We start from the raw sequence: 19,709 nt of genomic DNA, 5'->3' as shown, positions 1-19,709 counted from the left end.
TATTCAGCGTATCAGAAAACCCTTCTGTAGATGTTTCAAACTCCTATATACAAAAATGTGGAATTTTGCATTTTTCGCCAGAAGAAAGATCACGGATGTGTGTTTTTTTTTTTTTTTTTTTTTTTTTTTTTTTTTTTTTCCAGGGGTGATCGTATCCACCCAGTGATCCTATAATATCGTAAGAGGACTCATTGGATCGGAAATTAAAAGTTCTAGTGCACTTTTTAAGTGACAAAAAAAATGTAGGGCAACTAGGCCCCCTCCCACGCTCATTTTTTTCCCAAAGTCACCTGATCAAAATTTTGAGATAGCCATTTTGTTCAGCATGGTTCAAAATATGATAAATATGTCCTTTAGGATAACTTAATGCCCCAAAGTCCCAGGGGGAGAGGGCTGAAAGTTATGAACTTTGCCCAATGTTAACATATAGTATTGGTTATTAGGAAGTATACGGACGTTTTCAGGGAGGATTTTTTCTGGTAGTAGGGGGATCGGTGGGTTGGGGGTTATTTGGGAGGATATTTCCATGAAGAAAGTTTTCATGGGGGAAGGGACATTGCTATGAAGGAGGCACCGGATTTCCCAGCATTATTTAAAAAAAAAGTCAGAAATTAAATATAGAAAAACAAGTTTTCCAACTGGAAATAAGGAATAACATCAAAACTTAAAACGAACAGAAAATATTACGTGTATGATTGGGTTCACCCCCTAGTCAGTACCTCGCTCTTTAAGCCAAAGAATTCTTAGTGCTTTCATAAGAGCTATTTATTCTAAATAACGGCCTTTGTAATTAAGGGGTCATTTTTAAAGAATTGGAACAAAATTCGAACTTCAGCTTAAAGAACGAGGTATTGACTAGTAGGCGAGCCCCCTAATATACGTATTAAAAATATATGAATATAGAAGTTCGTTATGTAAGTTAATTTGTAAGTTACGTATATTTATTACTAATAAAAACGTTCGTAAATAAAACTAAACAAGTTTCGAGAAAGCCATTTAACCAATTAAAAGTAAAATTAATATGCAATTTTTTTTTTATTATTCATGTACGGTGAGCCAAAATCAAAACCTGCATCAATTCAAAAACATTCAAAAATTAAATACAAAAAGCAAGTTTTTTTTAACTGAAAGTAAGGAACGACGTTAAAACTTAAAACGAACAGAAAGTATTCCGTATATGAAAGGGGCTGTCCTCTCTTTAACGCCTCGCTCTTTACACTAAAGTTTGATTTTCTCACAATTCTTATTTTTTTTAACAAATTCTCTTCAAGGTCCCGTGGGGGACCTCCACTTTTAACTGACCACGGTGCACACTTGGGCGTTACGTAAAGACAGGATCATGCAGGGAATTTTATTAAGACATCTTTTCCAAGACGTTTCAAGATTTCTACATGATGTATCAAGATATTTCAACAATTTCCTATTTTTCAAGACGTTTTTCGGGGCAATTTTTTCTTTAGCTCTTACGTAATAGGGGATGTTTATGGATGACGCATTCTAACATGACTTGTTTCTTCAGAACCCGAGGGGACCCCCGCTTTTAACTGAGAACAGCACAAACGTGGTTTGGTAAATAATACTTTTTTGAGACTTCATTTTTCTTTCAATAAGGTTTTTTCTCAGGGGGCCTTTATATTCTAATGATTTATGCCCTCATTAGGCCTCGAAAGGACATTTCCATCAAATGGAGTGCAGCATTAAACATCTGGACTATTGAAGTCTTTCTAATATTATGGTTCGTCTTATATATTCTAGGAAATAACCCTTGCACGCAAGGAGAGCCCCCAAGTTCCAATCGATTGAATGATTTTCAACCCTTTTCACATAAAACCAGAAAGCATTCCAATCCTACTGACTTTTTTATTATTAGATATACCTACCCTTTTCTGACGGGTTCTAATATAATCTAGAAAAGCTAAGTTACATAGCAGGTGTTGCGTTGTTTTGGTTTTAGATATTCCATTACGCAAATGTTTACATATTGAAGATGTCCTGGAACACGGAATCTAAAAAGACAACGACCATTGTAAATACACAATTTATTGATACAAAATGGGATAAAATTACGAAATCACAGAAAAAACAGATAAAATTATCACAAAAGGAAAAACAAAAGATGAAAAGGCCTATAAGGGATAAAAAAACTATAAAATCACAAAATCGCAGAAAAAGCACTTAAAAACACGACAAACAAAAAACAAAACATGAAAAAAGGCTTATTAAAGGATGAAGCATAAGCAAAAACATGCGTGAATTATAGAAAGATGGGGCTCTTAGCAGACGATTCCAGAGGAGGACGGATGATATTAGAGGCAAATTTAAGCCTTAAATTGAGGTTTTTCTGAAAATTTTTAACGAAAATTTAATGTTTTTTTTAGGGGCAAGACTATGCAACCCCAGCTGAAAAGTGCACATTTGAAATATTTTTTCTCTTCAAATTAAACATAATCTTGTTACAGCCAAATTTTTAGGCCCTATTGACAGCTTCCTTTTTTTTAATGAATAATCCCCTCATTTCAATGACTGCATGTTAGATTTCAGTCACCACACCACCAAAAAATTCATTTAACACCTCCACCTTAACCTTTAATCTGTATAAAATGTTACTCCAATCAATTCACGCCACAGTGACATTATTTGACTGCCCCGTGACAACCCTATTTTACATATTATCATTTCTAATACATTTTCCAGAATTTTCTTGCTAAAAATCACGTATTAAATCCAATGATTATGTTTTTCAAGTCAACCCTTTCATGATGCTCTTCAAAATATCTCACACCACCACGGAATTACACACCTGCCCCTCCCCTTGTCATCCGAGTGGCACCTTCTCCTCACCCCTAGGTCATTTTCAACCTTATCCCCCGAAAACAAGCTTGTAAATCTAAATTGAACACTTTTTCTGTTTGAACAGCGAGACATAGCATTTCATTGCTAGAATGTGATGGTCCAAGTTCATTCACGCCATTTGGAATTAAAAAATTCTTGAATGATCCATCTCCTTATTTCTCATTGGCTTATATAAACATTTACTGCATGGTGGCACCTTGTGACATATCTTCATTTAATCGTTTTCAAACGTTTGATTACCCAAATTGATATATTTTCTATTTTATATTGCTATTTTTTTCGACAAGTCCCAAACTATACCACGCTATGACTGATCCATGACACCCTCTGACTCCTCCTTGTCAACCCCAAGACATTTTCAGAGATTATTTGTTAAGAATTATGCGTTCAATCCATTGATTTAAGTTTTTTTTGGCATTGATCGCAAGCCAAACCTTTCATGTTAATCTAGCATACCCTAACCTAGCGTATTTATATTAGGTAAACCTAACCTATTAGCTAGTATAAAAAGGGTTGAATACTTAGAGTTTTTGTGAAACATCAACAAAGGTAATACAGACATGATAAACCATGACACAACACTACAAAAAAATATTCTAAGTCATACGTTTCAAACGAAAAACATCCAAATGGACTTTGAAACATCAACTGAGGTATCACAGACAAGATCAATCACGATACAACACTAAAAAACATCTTAAGTCATACGTTATAGACGAAAAACATCCAAAATGTACTTTCTAACGTCAATAGAGGTAACAGTGACATATAAAACACGACATAGCACTACAAAAATATCCTAAGTCACATGTCTTAAATGAAAAAACTTCCATAGTGCACGTTGAAAAATCTACAGAGACAACACGGACAAGATAAACCATGACACAGCACTACAAAATAAATAAGTCATACCTTTGAAACGGACAAACTTCAAAAATGCACTTTGAAACATCAACAGAGGTAACACAGACGCGACAAACCACGACAATACACTGCCAAAATATCCTAAGTCATACGTTACAAATGAAAAAACTTCCAAAATGTACCTTGGAACATCAACTGAGGTAAACCAGACAACATAAAGCACGAGACAACACTACAATAAAACCACGACACAACACTGCAAAAATATACTAGGTCATACGTTTTAAACGACAAAAACTTCTAAATGCACGTTGAAACATCAACACAGGCAACAAAGACAAGATAAACCATGACGCCTCACTACAAAAATATCCCAAGTCACACGTTTCAAACGAAAAACTTCCAAAATGCTCTTTTAAACATCAATGGAGGTAAAAAAGACAAGATAAACCACGATACAACACTACAAAGAATATCTTAATTTATATGTTTTCAAACGAGAAAAAACTTCCAAAATGTAATTTGAAACTTCATCAGAGGTAACACAGATAAGAGAAACCACGACACAACATTTACAGAAGGTATCCTGTGGCATACGCTTTTAACGAAACAACTTCCAAAATGCACTTTGAAACACCAACAGACGTAACACAGACACTTCTAAAATGCGCGTTGAAAACATCAATAGAGGTAACAAAGACAAGATAAAACACGAGATAACACTATAAAAATGTCATAAGTCATTTGTTTCAAACGAAAACATTTCCAAAATGCACTTTGAAACATCAGCAGAGGTAACATAGACAAGATAAACTATGATAAAGCACTAGAAAAATATCCTATGTCATATGTTTGAAACAAAAAAAACTTTCAAAATGCACTTTGAAACGTCAACAGAGGTAACACAGACAAGATAAACTACGAAACAGCACTACAAAAATATCCTAAGTCATACGTTTCAAACGAAAAAACTTTTGAAATACAATTTGAAACATCAATGGAGGTAACACTGACAAAATAAACAAAAAAAAGCACTACAAAAAAAGTCCTAAGTCATACGTTTCAAACCAAATAAAAACTCCCAAATTGACTTTGAAAACATATACAGAGATAATATAGACATGATAAACCATGACACAATACTACAAAATAATATCTTAAGCCATAAGTTCAAACGAAAAAAACTTCCAAAACGCGTTTTGAAATATCCAGAGAGGTAAGACTGGCAAAATAAACCAGGACACAACACTACAAAAAATCCTAAGCTATATGTTTCTAACGAAAAACAAAAATTCAAAGTGCACAATGAAACATCAACAGAGGTAACACAGACAAGATAAACCACGACACAACACTACAAAAACACTTTAAGTCATACGTTTCAAACGAAAACTTCCAAAAGGCTTTGAAATACCAATATAGGTAACCTAGACAAGATAAACCACGACACAACACTCAACAAGTTCTGTAAACAAAATCAGTTTCACGATGAGAGAAAAAAAAATAATGTACAAGTTTCACGGGGAGAAAAGACAACATGCAACAAATTTCACGAAAAAAAAATTAGCAGGTAACAAGTCCCCCGAACAAAAATCGGCAGGCAACAAGTTCCATATGCAAAATCAGTTTCACGAGAGCAAAAATCAATGTACGAGTTTTACGAAGAACATATTAACATTAACGAGTTTCACGAACAAAATTTGCACTCAGCAATTTCCACGAACATAAATCAGCACACAACAAGATCCATGAAGAAAATCAGTTTCGGTAGGAGAAAAGTTTCACGAAGAGAAAAAAAAGTCTCAAGTCTCACGATCAAAAATCACCAAGCTTCAAGTTTCACGAACACATATCAGCATGCAGCAAGTTCGATAAATAAAATCGGTTTTGGGAGGAGAAAATATCAATGTACAAGTTCACGAAGAGAAAAATTAGTATGCAAGAAGTTTCATGGACAAAAATATTAGCATGTGACAAGTTCCACCAATAAAAATCAGCATGCCATCAGTTCCATGAACAAAGCTTAGGCCCCCGGTTGAATTGTTTGCTAGGGTCCTCCGATAGTTAGGTTAGAACCCCTCTATTGTTATTTGCTCGCTAGGGGGCCCCAGTTAAAATGGATGCTTGAGTCCCGGTTGAATTGGTTGCTAGGGTCCTCCAGTTGCTAGGTTAGGGTAACCTCATTAGAAATACTCGCTATGGGCCCAGTTGAATCGGATACTTGGGTCCCGGTTGAATTGGCTGCTAGGGTCCTCTGGTGGCTAGGTTAGGGCTCTAAGGTGGAATTGATCGCTAGGGGACCCAGGTTGAATCGGATCCTTGGGTCCCGGTTGAATTGGTTGCTAGGAACCTCCGGTGATTAGGTTAGGGCCCCCCGTTGGAATTGATCGCTAGGGAGTTCCGGTTAATTGGATGCTTGGGTCCCGGTTGAATTAGTTGCAAGGGTCCTGGGGGATGTTTGAAAATGTTCTAGGGGGTGAAGAGGGAGGGGATTGCTACTTGGAAGGTAGGGGGTAGTTGCGTAATGACATGATGATATGAGATATTTTTGGGCATCATGAAAGGGCTGGCCTGTCTAAACATGAATCAATGTATATAAAATTATATGTTTTGTCAAGAAATGTTTGGAAATGCTGTTCAAAATAAAAAAAAAGTGTTCAATTTTAGATTTATAAACTTATTTTTTGTTGGGAAAAGGTTGAAAATGTTCTAGGGGGTGGCGAGGAGGTGCTATGTGGATAGTAGGGGGAAGCTGCGTAATGCCGTGGTTGTACTAGGCGTTTTAAGGAGCATCATGAAAGGGTTGGCTTGTGAACAACCTGAATCAATGTGTTGAATGCATACTGTTTAATGAATAATACCTGAAAATATCTTGGGGGTGACGATGAGATGTCAGAGTATGTCTTGGACGAGTCATAGTATGGCATAGGTTAGGAATTGTTGAAAAACAGTTGCAATATAAAACAGAAAATATATCCATTGGGGTATTCAAACGTTAGATAACGCTTAAATGATGATGACGGGTGTCGTAGGGCGCCACCATGCAGCCTTTTTTTTATAAGAACCAATGAAAAATAAGAAGAAGGATGATCCAGGAAATGTTTTAAACTCTAAGTGGTGTGAATTGCCCTGAACTGTCACATTCTGGCAATGAAATGCTAAGTCCCACTGTTCGAATAAAACAATGTTCAATTTAGATTTACAAGCTTATTTTTTGGGAGAAAAGATTGAAAATTACCTAGGGGTTAATGAGGAGGGGCCAAATAAATGAAAGGGGCAGGTGCGTAATGCCGTGGTGGTGTGAGGTGTTTTGAGGAGCATCATAAAAGGGTTGGCTTTCGAAAACATGAATCATTGGATTTAATGCGTGACTTTTAACAAGAAAATATCTGGAAAATGTCTTAAGACTAACAATTTGCAGTCAAATAATGTCACTGTGGCGTGAATTGCTTGGAGTAACATTTTATACAGATTAAAAGATAAGGTGGAGGTGTTAAATGAATTTTTTGGCTGTGTGGTGACTAAAATCTAACATGCAGTCATTGAACTGAAGGGATTTTTCATTAAAAAAAACTCTCAATAAGCCTAAAAATTTACGTCTAAGAAGATTAAATGTAATTTGAAGAAAAAATATTATTCAAATGTGCGCTTGTCAGCTGGGGGTACATAGTCTTGCTCCCCCCCCCCCCAAAAAAAACCTTGCATTTTTGTTAAAATCTCTCATAAGTACCTAAATATAGGGCTTAAATTTGCCTCTAGTAACAACCCTAATCTTCTGGAATTGCCTGCTAGGACCCCACCTTTCTTTAATTTACGCATATTTTTGCTTATAATTCATCCTTTTAAAAGCCTTTTTTCATGTTTTGTTTTTTGTTTGTCGTGTTTTTAAGTGCCTTTTCTGTAAAAAAATTGATTTTACAGTGTTTTTATCCTTTATGGGCCTTTTCATGTTTTTTTCCATTTTTAATGTTTTTAACTGCTTTTTCTCTTATTTCATGATTTTACAACCTTTTTTTTTTTACCAATAATTTATGTATTTACAATGGTCTGTGTCTTTTTAGATTCCTTGTTCCAGGACGAATTTTCAATATGTAAACATTTGCGTAATGGAATATGTAAAACCAAAACTACGTAACACCTATGTAACTTAACTTGTCTTAATACTATTAGAACACTGCAGAAAAAGGCAGGTGTATATAATAATGTAAAGGTCAATAGAATTGGAATGCTTTGTCCTAATGGGGACAAAAATCATTAGAATATAAAGGGCCCCTGAGAAAAAAATGTATTGGAAGAAAAATGAAGTCTAAAAAAACTATTATGTAAATACCCACGTGGGTGCTGTGCTCAGTTAAGGGCTGGGGTGCCCCTTGGGTTCTGAAGAAACAGGTCACGTTAGAATGCGTCAGCCACAAGCATACTCTTTACGTAAGAATTAAAGAAAAAAAAAAATGCCTTGGAAAGCGTCTTGAAAAAAAAGGTGTTGAAATTTCAAGAAACATCTTGAAGAAAAAATATCAGAGAAAACGTCTTGGGATGTCTCGAAACGTCTCGAAACATCTTGAAGATAAAATATCTTAAGAAACGTATTGAAATGTCTTTAAACGTCTTGAAAAAATGACTGAATAAAATTCGCTTCATGACGCTGTCATTACGTAACGCCCACGTGTGCGCCGTGCTCAGTTAAAAGTGGGGGTCCCCCACGAGACCCTAAAGAGACACTTCACGTGTGTGCGTCCATTACGTAATAGCCTCGTGTGCACCGTCATTAAGTTATTTCCGATAAATCTACCAAGTCACGTAAGATTATTTTATATTTATTAAGTCCTTCAATTTAGGCACGCTCCTCAACTCCAATCACATAGGTAAATATCACCTATGCCGTAACACCTGCTCTTGTGACCGGTTGTATTGCAGGGTGTTAAAACTAGGGTGTCTTTAAAATAGGATGCGATTAAAACAGGGCTGCAGTCGGAATCTATGACATGCACCTGCTCTCATGACTAACTGCATCGTGGGTCTCTTTAAAACAGGGCTCTTATAAAATGACGGGGGTGTGTTCTCTGAAAGTAAACATTCACTAACACCAGCGTTTTGTAGTTTTCCCCTATGGCTTAACTAGCACCTTCTGTCCGTTTAAAACAGGGACTGCTTGTATTGCACAGGTATGTCCGTTTAAAACAGGGGTCCGTTTAAGACCCAGGAGTGCGTCTTCCCAATTATAAACACCTGTATTACATAATACCTGCATCTCCTAGTCCCCTATTTTATAGATATACACGTGCACTACAATATTGCTTAGGTGCGCGTAATAACATCTTGAGCGGATAGAAGCTCTATTTATACACCCCCTCTGGGCCATTTTAAATCCACAATGGGGGTACAACTGACATTTACATAAATCGGTATTGTAATGACGTCATGTACTAATATAAAAGTCTTTATACATTTTACAGCCATAAAAGACGTCTTATTTATTATCACCCACGTCATACTATATACTTTCAAGATATCTGTAATATTTCAGAAACTACTATGGATATATTCCAATCCCTGGTTCAATATTTCTAAGAGCAGTACACGGAATTTTAAGGCTGGTGTATTGAGAATAGACAATTATTCATGGTATTATCTCCGAGTAACATTTATACGGCAAATCCTTAGCCTTGTCTTATTCTTATATGTTGGCCGGCAACTGATCGTTTTCTTTTATTACTTGGTTGTTGCTTTTTTTGTATAGCTTTTTTTCCTTATATTGTATTTTCTTGTATACCCCTTGTATCCCTGACCATGGAGGCTTTCGAGGGGGAATAGGAGAAGAGTAATGCCTTCGATGCAAATTTAAATCTATTCAACTGTATGAACATAATGATGCCAATTAAGGGGGTATACTTTTCCCTTGTATTTAGTTGCTCGTTCACTATATTTTTAAACGGTGGCGGAGATAAGTTGCAAAATGACATGTGATGCTTTCTCCCACATAGCATACGAAGGGGTTCTTCTTCAGTGTTTCACTGTTTGCCAGTATAGGGCATGTCGCTACGCTGCGTCTACAACAGAGAGCTTGAAGTGGAGGGGGTATTTTTTCTCTTATCTTTGACAATTTATTCTGATGCATGGCAAAATGCATTAACACTGATGTTACTACATTTACTACTGATACAACACTATTACTGTTACTACTTCTACTACTGTTACCACTACTACCGTGATATTAGTACCATTAGAGCCAACAAGATCAGCTCACCTTCCGATTCCTATTTTAGATCTTCAAAAGTTTTCAAACATTGTTGCAAAACCTAACACCAAATATGGATGCTGGTGACCATCAACTTTAAATAAAGGAGTCTTAACTTAAAATAAAGGATGTAATTCCAGTTTTTCCTGGAAAATTGAAAATATCATATCCAAGGTGTCAACAATAATTATGAAACATCGAAATCATTTTCTGGAGGTTTTAGCTGGGATGTACAGACTGACACATCAACCCTCCCTGTATAGCTTTAGAGGGACCTGAGATATCTTAGACACGCCCTTTTGACAACCTGGATGAACGCAGTGTCTTTTGATTTATTTCATCATGTCCCTTAATATTACTTGATAGTAGTAGAGTAGTAAGTACCATTTCTATGGAAGCTCTACACCTTTTCAAAGAAAGTCAGTACTCCCTCACATGGTATACACTACAGTTTCACGTGCACATTGCAAAAAGCTGGCAAAACTATAAAGTGACCAAACACGTTTTGAAATTGTAGTCAAGGTTGTATAAGACAAGCAGACTGGTTTTTGAGGCACTTTCATCATAACATGTTTTTTTTGTTTTTTTTTGGCAATTGACATTTTTTTCTGATAACAAGTACCATTCATTGCGATCGTAGCTCTATGTTGGCTCATTTTTTATACTGCAGCTTGTCTTCATTTTTGTTAAATAAAAATCTTGAATCTGGAAAATGAGAAAATAAGTATTTAAACAAAATGTACGATGCTGCTAATTAAAGAATAGTAGGCTACACTCAGAATTCTTTGATTGACATATGCTGTTAAATCACTTTACATAAGAAGCTAACTATATTTGCAAAAAGGGATAAGGGATTCGCGAATTGGTCTATACGAACGACAAAGAATTATATTGGTAAGTAAATATACTTTATTCCTCGACTAATATAACCTTTTTTATTTCCTAGCATTATTAGTTCCATACGGAATTTTCTATCATTTTGTGTTTCACACAGAAAGATGGACTTTTCTGTAAATATGCGAGCTAAAATAAATTCCACATGTCCATAACAGCTATTTCGATTAGAAAGTTAATGAGACGGTCATTTTATGTACGCGTGTGTATTTACTAAAGGGGGTAATTGTTCTAGAGAAAAAAGGAGGAGTTGGAAGGAAGGGGGTGCCCCCTATTAATATTCGGAATAAATTTCAAGTATAGGTAATAGTTGAAACTTTATAAAATAATGGATATTTCACATGGAAAATAAGCCCACTTTTTACCATTTCAAGCCTCAGAAGAAAATACGACAAAAGAAAATACGAATAGTGGAATTAAAAACAACCACTGATATCTGGGATACTGCACCACTAACCAAGGACGAGGAGATGCATCTCGTAGATAAAGCTTCTTCAGTTGAAAGGTATAGTTTCGTGAAGAGTTTGGATCATCAGGCACAATGCTATGAGTTAGACCCCTATTACGCCTTTTCATTTTAAATGTTATTACTGATCCGAGTAAAACCGATACCATTATACCTCATTCTTTTATTCTAACTTAACTTGTAGGAATAGCATTTCTAGAACAAGGATTCATTCCCTCGACTAAATCAGTTTATTCATGTATAATGATGAACAAAAGACTATTAATTCTCCGTATTCTTCTTCTTCTTCTTATCTAGCTAAACGTTGCGCTGTGTTTGTCACACCAACTAGTAAATATTTATCGGGCTTTTATTTTTTCTGTTCAATTATTTTCAGTGTAATCCAATATAATGCTATGGGGTAAACTAAGTTTTGAGGGGGGTAAAAATGGCAGTTATTTAATACTCGGTAAACATGTGACTTGAAATGCTTCATTAGAAATAGGTTATTGCTAATGATACCTCCTCGACAGATATTTTTTTATTGTATTTTATAGCTATTAGCCAAACGTTGCTCTGTGTTTGTCACTAGAACTAGTAAATTTTTATTGGACTTTTATTTTTTCTGTTCAATTATTTTCAGTGTAAGCCAATATAATGCTATGGGGTAATTAAGTTTTGAGGGGGTAAAAATGGCAGTTATTTAGCACTCAGTAAACATGTGACTTGAAATGCTTCATTAGAAATAGGTTATTGCTAATGATACCTCCTCGACAGATATTTTGTTATTGTATTTTATAGCTATTAGCCAAGCGTTGCTCTGTGTTTGTCACAAGAACTAGTAAATATTTATCGGACTTTTATTTTTTCTGTTCAATTATTTTCAGTGTAAGCCAATATAATGCTAGGGGGTAAATTAAGTTTTGAGGGGGGTAAAAATGGTAGTTATCAAGTACCCGATAAACAAGTGACTTGAAATGGTTCATTAGAAATAGTTTATTGCTAATGATACCTCCTCAACCGATATTTTTCATTGTTTTTTATAGCTATTAGTCAAACGTAGCTCTGTGTTTGTCACACCAACTGTTAAACATTTATCGGGGTGTTATTTTTTCTGTTCAATTATTTTCAGTGTAAGCCAATATAATTACCTCATTCTTTTATTCTAACTTAACTTGTAGGGATAGGACTTCTAGAATTAGGATTCATTCCCTCGACTTAATCAGTTTATTCATGTATAATGGTGAACAAAAGAATATTAATTCTCCGTATTCTTCTTCTTCTTCTTATCTAGCTAAACGTTGCGCTGTGTTTGTCACACCAACTTGTAAATATTTATCGGGCTTTTATTTTTTCCGTTCAATTATTTTCAGTGTAAGCCAATATAATGCTAGGGGGTAAATTAAGTTGTGATTTTTCCGTTCAATTATTTTCAGTGTAAGCCGGTATAATGCTAGGGGGTAAGTTAAGTTTTGAGGGGGGTAAAAATGGTAGTTATTTAGTACCCAGTAAACATGTGACTTGAAATTCTTCATTAGAAATAGGTTATTGCTAATGATACCTCCTCGACAGATATTTTTTTATTGTATTTTATAGCTATTAGCCAAACGTCACTCTGTGTTTGTCACACCAACTAGTAAATATTTATCGGGCTTTTATTTTTTCTGTTCAATTATTTTCAATGTAAGCCAATGTAATTACCTCATTTTTTTATTCTAACTTAACTTGTAGGAATAGGACTTCTAGAATAAGGATTCATTCCCTCGACTTAATCAGTTTATTCATGTATAATGGTGAACAAAAGACTATTAATTCTCCGTATTCTTCTTCTTCTTCTTATCTAGCTAAACGTTGCGCTGTGTTTGTCACACCAACTTGTAAATATTTATCGGGCTTTTATTTTTTCCGTTCAATTATTTTCAGTGTAAGCCAATATAATGCTAGGGGGTAAATTAAGTTGTGATTTTTCCGTTCAATTATTTTCAGTGTAAGCCGGTATAATGCTAGGGGGTAAGTTAAGTTTTGAGGGGGGTAAAAATGTTAGCTACTTACTACTCGGTAAACATGTGACTTAAAATTCTTCGTTAGAAATAGGTTATTTCTAATGATACCTCCTCTACAGATATTTTTTTGTTGTATTTTATAGCTATTAGCCAAACGTTACTCTGTGTTTGTCACACCAACTAGTATATATTTATCGGGCTTTTATTTTTTCTGTTCAATTATTTTCAATGTAAGCCAATGTAATTATCTCATTTTTTTTATTCTAACTTAACTTGTAGGAATAGGACTTCTAGAATAAAGATTCATTCCCTCAACTCAATCAGTTTATTCATGTATAATGGTGAACAAAGCTATATTAATTTTCTGTATTCATCTTCTTCTTCTTATCTAGCTAAACGTTGTGCTGTGTTTGTCACGCCAACTAGTAAATATTTATCGGGCTTTTATTTTTTCCGTTCAATTATTTTCAGTGTAAGCCAATATAATGCTAGGGGGTAAATTAAGTTTTGAGCGGGGTGAAAATGGTAGTTATTTAGGACCCTGTAAATATGTGACTTGATATGGTTCATTCGAAATTGGTTATTGCTAATGATACCTCCTCGACAGATATTTTTGTATTGCATTTTATAGCTATTAGCCAGACGTTGCTCTGTGTTTGTCACACCAACTAGTAAATATTTATCGGGCTTTTATTTTTTCTGTTCAATTATTTTCAGTGTAAGCCAATATAATGCTAGGGGGGAAATTAAGTTTTGAGGGGGGTAAAAATGTTAGTTATTTAGTACCCGGTAAACATGTGACTAAAAAAGACTGAAATTGATTTTTACTCCCAGAACTCAGATATTCAGGCGTCAATTCAAAAAGAGCAAAGCTCAATCATGAGACTGGCAGCACTGACATGAATTTGATGTGAGAAAGCGTAATTCACTATGCCTCACTAACACTTTGTAGTGAGCTAGCTGTAGCTTCTATGGTAAACACCATTTATCAGATAGCTTAGGGGGTTCAGCTTAACAGCGGGTTCAGTTATATATGGGCTCGATTATACGGGGGTTCAATTATACGGTGAGTTCATTTGCACGGAGGTTCACTTGCACGATGGTTCAGTTACAGGGGGTTTAGTTAAATGGGGTGGACTTGCACGGGGGGGGGGTGAGTTGCTTGAGGGTTCAGTTAAAGAGGGATCAGTTGCACTAGGTTGTTTTTTGACTTCGAAATTATTCAACTTTTTTTTGTTTACGTATCTTAAAATGACATAAAATATGGTTATGGCTCTAACAATTGTACTCTATGCTTGCCCAGAGACACGATGCGGTTTTCCTACCCCCTCCCCCTCATCTTTTTTTCTCTTGAAATTTTTTTATTGGACAAAATTCATTTTGGACTTCGAAAATATTCAACTTTTTTTGTTTACATATCTTAAAATGACATAAAATATGCTTATGGCTCTAACAATTGTACTCTATGCTTGCCCAGAGACACGATGCGGCTTTCCCACTGTTACTCTATGGCCGATTATCGACACTACCTAGTTTATTGCCTGTATTAAATCAGTATTTTTTACACAGTGGAACGATAAACACATAACTAATATCTCTAAAAAGTGAAGATGAAGCATTGTAAAAAAGTGTATTCACATGATAGTGTTATTGTAGCATTGAATGCTGACAAGAAGAAGTATTTAAACTATGAAACAAGTATAAGCGGTAGTACTATTGGAAATGTATGCGTGCATTGTTATGACAGTAAGGAGTTGAATTTCTTTGGAGTACCAAAAAAAATTCAACCCTTATGACGGTGGATATGCGAGATTGGGATTTCTGGAGATGATTGCACTCAAAGAGAATGCCAACATAAAAATAATAGATGATAAAGAGGGTTATCTTCTTGCTAGTGCTTGTGGTAACATGTTACCCAGTGTTAAACCATATCGTCAGCTTTCGGGTAATAGCATTCAAATGAAAGCAAAGACGAAAAGAAAGGCCTACTCTTCTACTAATTTCATAAGCCATATCTTGTCTACGTGTCGGAGCTATTACCTGTGTAAAAATAGTGTGATAATAGACAGTGAAATTGCTAGAAAAATAAAAGGGCATTGGCAGAAAATATCACTAAAGAATATAAAGATGAATCGATGAAAAACAAAGTACCAGCAAACGTTACTACCATTGATCAAACAGTCAATGAATCAAATAATACCAAAGATGAAAAGCATATTGAGCCTGTCGATGACACACCTATAAAAATTGTGTATGAGTCAAAATGGAATAATGATTATTCTACTGATTACGAACTAAGAGAAGACAATAGCTATAGTATCAAGAGAGAACATGGTGAACCATTTTATTGAACAGATTCAAAATGTCCAAAGTTGTTCATTGATATTAATAATGTATAATAATATATATTTTTTTGTATTAAAATTTTTTACGAATTTATATCGTTAGAAGTATAGTATTCCTTAAAATGTTATCTGTTAATTATTTTTAGATTACGCTAACATATAGAACGTATTGAATGTTTTATAATACTTCGAATATATAAGGGACAAAATTGACATACGTCGTATATTGGATAGATATGTTAACAAGAAGAAAATCTAAGCATAAGAATGAGTAAATTCCCTATCAACATCTATTGACATAAACATGTGATAGCATTGATAAAATCTAAGTATCAGAGTGAATAAATTCTTTATCAATGTCTTTTGACAGATACGTTTGATAACACTGACATAATTTAAGTATCAAATGGAACAAATTCGTTATTAACATTCTTTATCGATATCAAATGTCAGATTCGTCGGATAACATTGACAAAATCTATCTATTAGAATGAATAAATTCTCTATCATCACCCGTTGTGGGATTTCTCATTATGAAAAAATTGTAAGTAAGTAAGTAGCAAACTCTTTCTTGAAATCATCTCTTGGATACACAATACAGAAATTATAAAAAAAATGTAATTTCCAGACTTCATTTGCATGCAAAGGATACCGAGAGTTCTATGACTCCTCCCCGCAATGAATTCTAAGGGTTTTATGACTCCTCCCCACAATGAATTCAGATGGTTTTAGGACTCATCCCCCTAGCAATAACTCCATTCAACCTTGAGCGAAGGTATAAAAGTCTGATGAAGTATTTCTCAACTTAACAACTACATTAATAGCTTCCAAGATGATAGGACTGTATGACACAGAATTTATCGGTTTGAAAAAAATCATCTTGTGGTGTTATATTTGAATGTGCGTTTTTATTATTGTCTATGGAACTCAAAGAAATTGACTGTTACCATGGGATAGTGAACTATGATATGTTTGAGTATGATTAAAGCTAGTGGAGTACTACATTACGTCGTATAAACAAACTGGGATTCTACGATAGAGTGATTACCTCACTTAATAATACTGGTCAGGAACTGAGAAATGTTCAGGAGGAAGTCAGTGAAATTTGCAGCTTTTTCGGGGTTGAAGCACTCTACGTAAAGGGTAATGTACCTACAGATAAAGTTTTAATTCAAAAGTGTGACCCTAGGATTCCACTTTTCAATCTAAAAGAGTTTAAGTGTCCTAAATTTGAAGGGGCTTTTCACCGTCTTGAAGACGAGGTTAGGTTCTTCGCGCAGTGGATACCTAAAGACATACCTGATCGTGATAAATCGATAAGACATGGTAAAAACTATTCTATATCATGGGACCATCGTTTCTGGATCTTTAAGAGTGAACTCTAAGTACTATTTTTATGTAAATATGTGTTTTTTTTCAAAAAAAAATCTGTTAATATGTTTAAGTAATAAATATCTTTAAGCTTAACCCGTCTTTATTCTTTAGAATAGTTCTATTCATTTCATTAAATTATGAAGAAATTCTAAGTAAGTAACAATCGCTTTCTTGAATTCGCTTCCTGGACACAATACAGATATTTAATTCAAGAAATTATGATAAAATCACAATTAAGTAATAAACTCTTTATGGTTTTCACCTATTGGATACTCAATGCGGAAATTTCATTCAAGAAATTATGAAGAAATTGAAAATATGTAAATAACTCTTTCATGAAGTCACCTCCTGTATACACAATGCAGAAATTTCATTCAAGAAATTATGAAAAATTTTTAAGTAAGTAACAATGTGTCTGTGTGTGTGTGCAAGGCAGAGCGATTTCCTCACAAATTCCACGAGTTAATGCCCTCCTCCGCCCCACCGCAGCGGCCCCCGCGGCACTTCCCGGCCCCCGGCGCTCCCCGGCCCGCCGTAGCGAACTCACGTGGCGTTCCCCGCCCCGCCATGGCCCGTCGTGGAATTTGTGAGGAAATTGCTCTGCCTTGCACACACACACAGACACATTTTTACTTACTTACAATTTTTTCATAATTTCTTGAATGAAATTTCTGCATTGTGTATACAAGAGGTGACTTTAAGAAAGAGTTTGTTGCCTATTTACAATTTCTTCATAATTTCTTGAATGAAATTTCCGTATTGTGTATCCAATAGGTGAAAATAATAAAGAGTGTATTACTTACTTGCGATTTTATTATAATTTCTAGAATTAAATAACTGTATTGTGTCCAGGAAGCGAATTCAACAAAGCGATTGTTACTTACAATTTCTTCATAATTTAATGAAATGAATAGAACTATTCTAAAGAACAAAGACGGTTTAAGCTTAAAGATATTTATTGCTTAAACGTATTAACAGATTTTTTTTTGAAAAAAAACACATATTTACATAAAAATAGTACCTAGAGTTCACTCTTAAACATCCAGAAACGATGGTCCCATGATATAGAATAGTTTTTACCATGTTTTATGGATTTATCACGATCAGGTATGTCCTTAGGTATCCACTGCGCGAAGAACCTAACCTCGTCTTCAGGAAGGTGATAAGCCCCTTCAAATTTAAAACACTTAAACTCTTCTAGATTAAAAAGTGGAATCCTAGGGTCACACTTTTGAATTAAAACTTTATCTGTAGGTACATCACCCTTTACGTAGAGTGTTTCCATCCCGAAAAAGCTGCAAATTTCACTGACTTCCTCCTGAACATTTCTCAGTTCCTGACCAGTATTATTAAGTGAGGTAATCACTCTATCGTAGAATCCCAGTCTGTTTATACGACGTAATGTAGTACTCCACAAGCTTTTATCATACTCAAACATATTATAGTTCACTATCCAATGATAACAGTCAATTTCTTTGAGTTCCATAGACAATAATAAATATGCATATTAAAATATAACACGACAAGATGATTTTTTCAAACCGATAAATTCTGTGTCATACCGTCCTATCATCTTGGAAGCTATTAATGTAGTTGTTAAGTAGAGAAATACTTCATCAAACTTTTATACCTTCGCTCAAGGTTGAATGGAGTTATGGCTAGGGGGATGAGTCCTAAAACCATCTGAATTCATTGTGCGGAGGAATCATAAAACCCTTCGAATTAATTGCGGGGAGGAGTCATATAAGTCTCGGTATCTATTGCATGCTAATGAAGTCTGGAAATTACATTTTTTTTTATAATTTCTGTATTGTGTATCCAAGAGGTGAACCAAAGAAAGATTTTGCTACTTACTTACTTACAATTTTTTCATAATGAGAAATCCGACAACGGTTGATGATAGAGAATTTATTCATTCTAATAGATAGATTTTGTCAATGTTATCCGACGTATCCGACATATGATATCGATAAAGAATGTTAAAAAAGAATTTGATACTTAAATTATGTCAGTGCTATCAAACGTATCTGTCAAAAGACGTTGATAAAGAATTTATTCACTCTGATACTTTGATTTTGTCAATGCTATCCCAAGTATCTGTCAATAGATGTTGATAGAGAATTCATTCATTCTTATACTTAGATTTTCTCTTTGTTGACCTATCTATCCGATATACGATGTATGTAAATTCCTTTTCTTACATCTCCGATGTTTTAATAGACATTCTAAACGTTCGATATGCTAGCTTACTCTAAAAATAATGAACACATAACAATGTAATGCATAATATATTTCTAATGAAATAATGTCATGTAGAATATTAATACAAAAAAATATATATTATTATACATTATTAATATCAATGAACAACTTTGGACATTTTGCATCTGTTCCATAAAATGGTTCACCATGTTCTCTCTTGATACTATAGCTATTGTCTTCTCTTAGTTCGTAATCAGTAGACTAATCATTATTCCATTTTGACTCATACACAATTTTTGTAGGTGTGTCACCGACAGGCTCAATATGCTTTTCATCTTTGGTATTATTTGATTCATTGACTGTTTGATCAATGGCAGTAACGTTTGCTGGTACTTTGTTTTTCATCGATTCATCTTTATATACCTTAGTGATATTTTCTGCCAATGCCCTTTTTATTTTTCTAGCAATTTCACTGTCTATTATCACACTAT

Source organism: Artemia sp. Qi Xiang Cuo, chromosome 4 (assembly GCF_049724085.1).
Source record: "Artemia sp. Qi Xiang Cuo chromosome 4, ASM4972408v1, whole genome shotgun sequence".
Lineage (NCBI taxonomy): Eukaryota > Metazoa > Arthropoda > Branchiopoda > Anostraca > Artemiidae > Artemia > Artemia sp. Qi Xiang Cuo.
The sequence above is the reverse complement of the archived record's forward strand: the minus strand, read 5'-3'. Positions refer to the sequence as shown.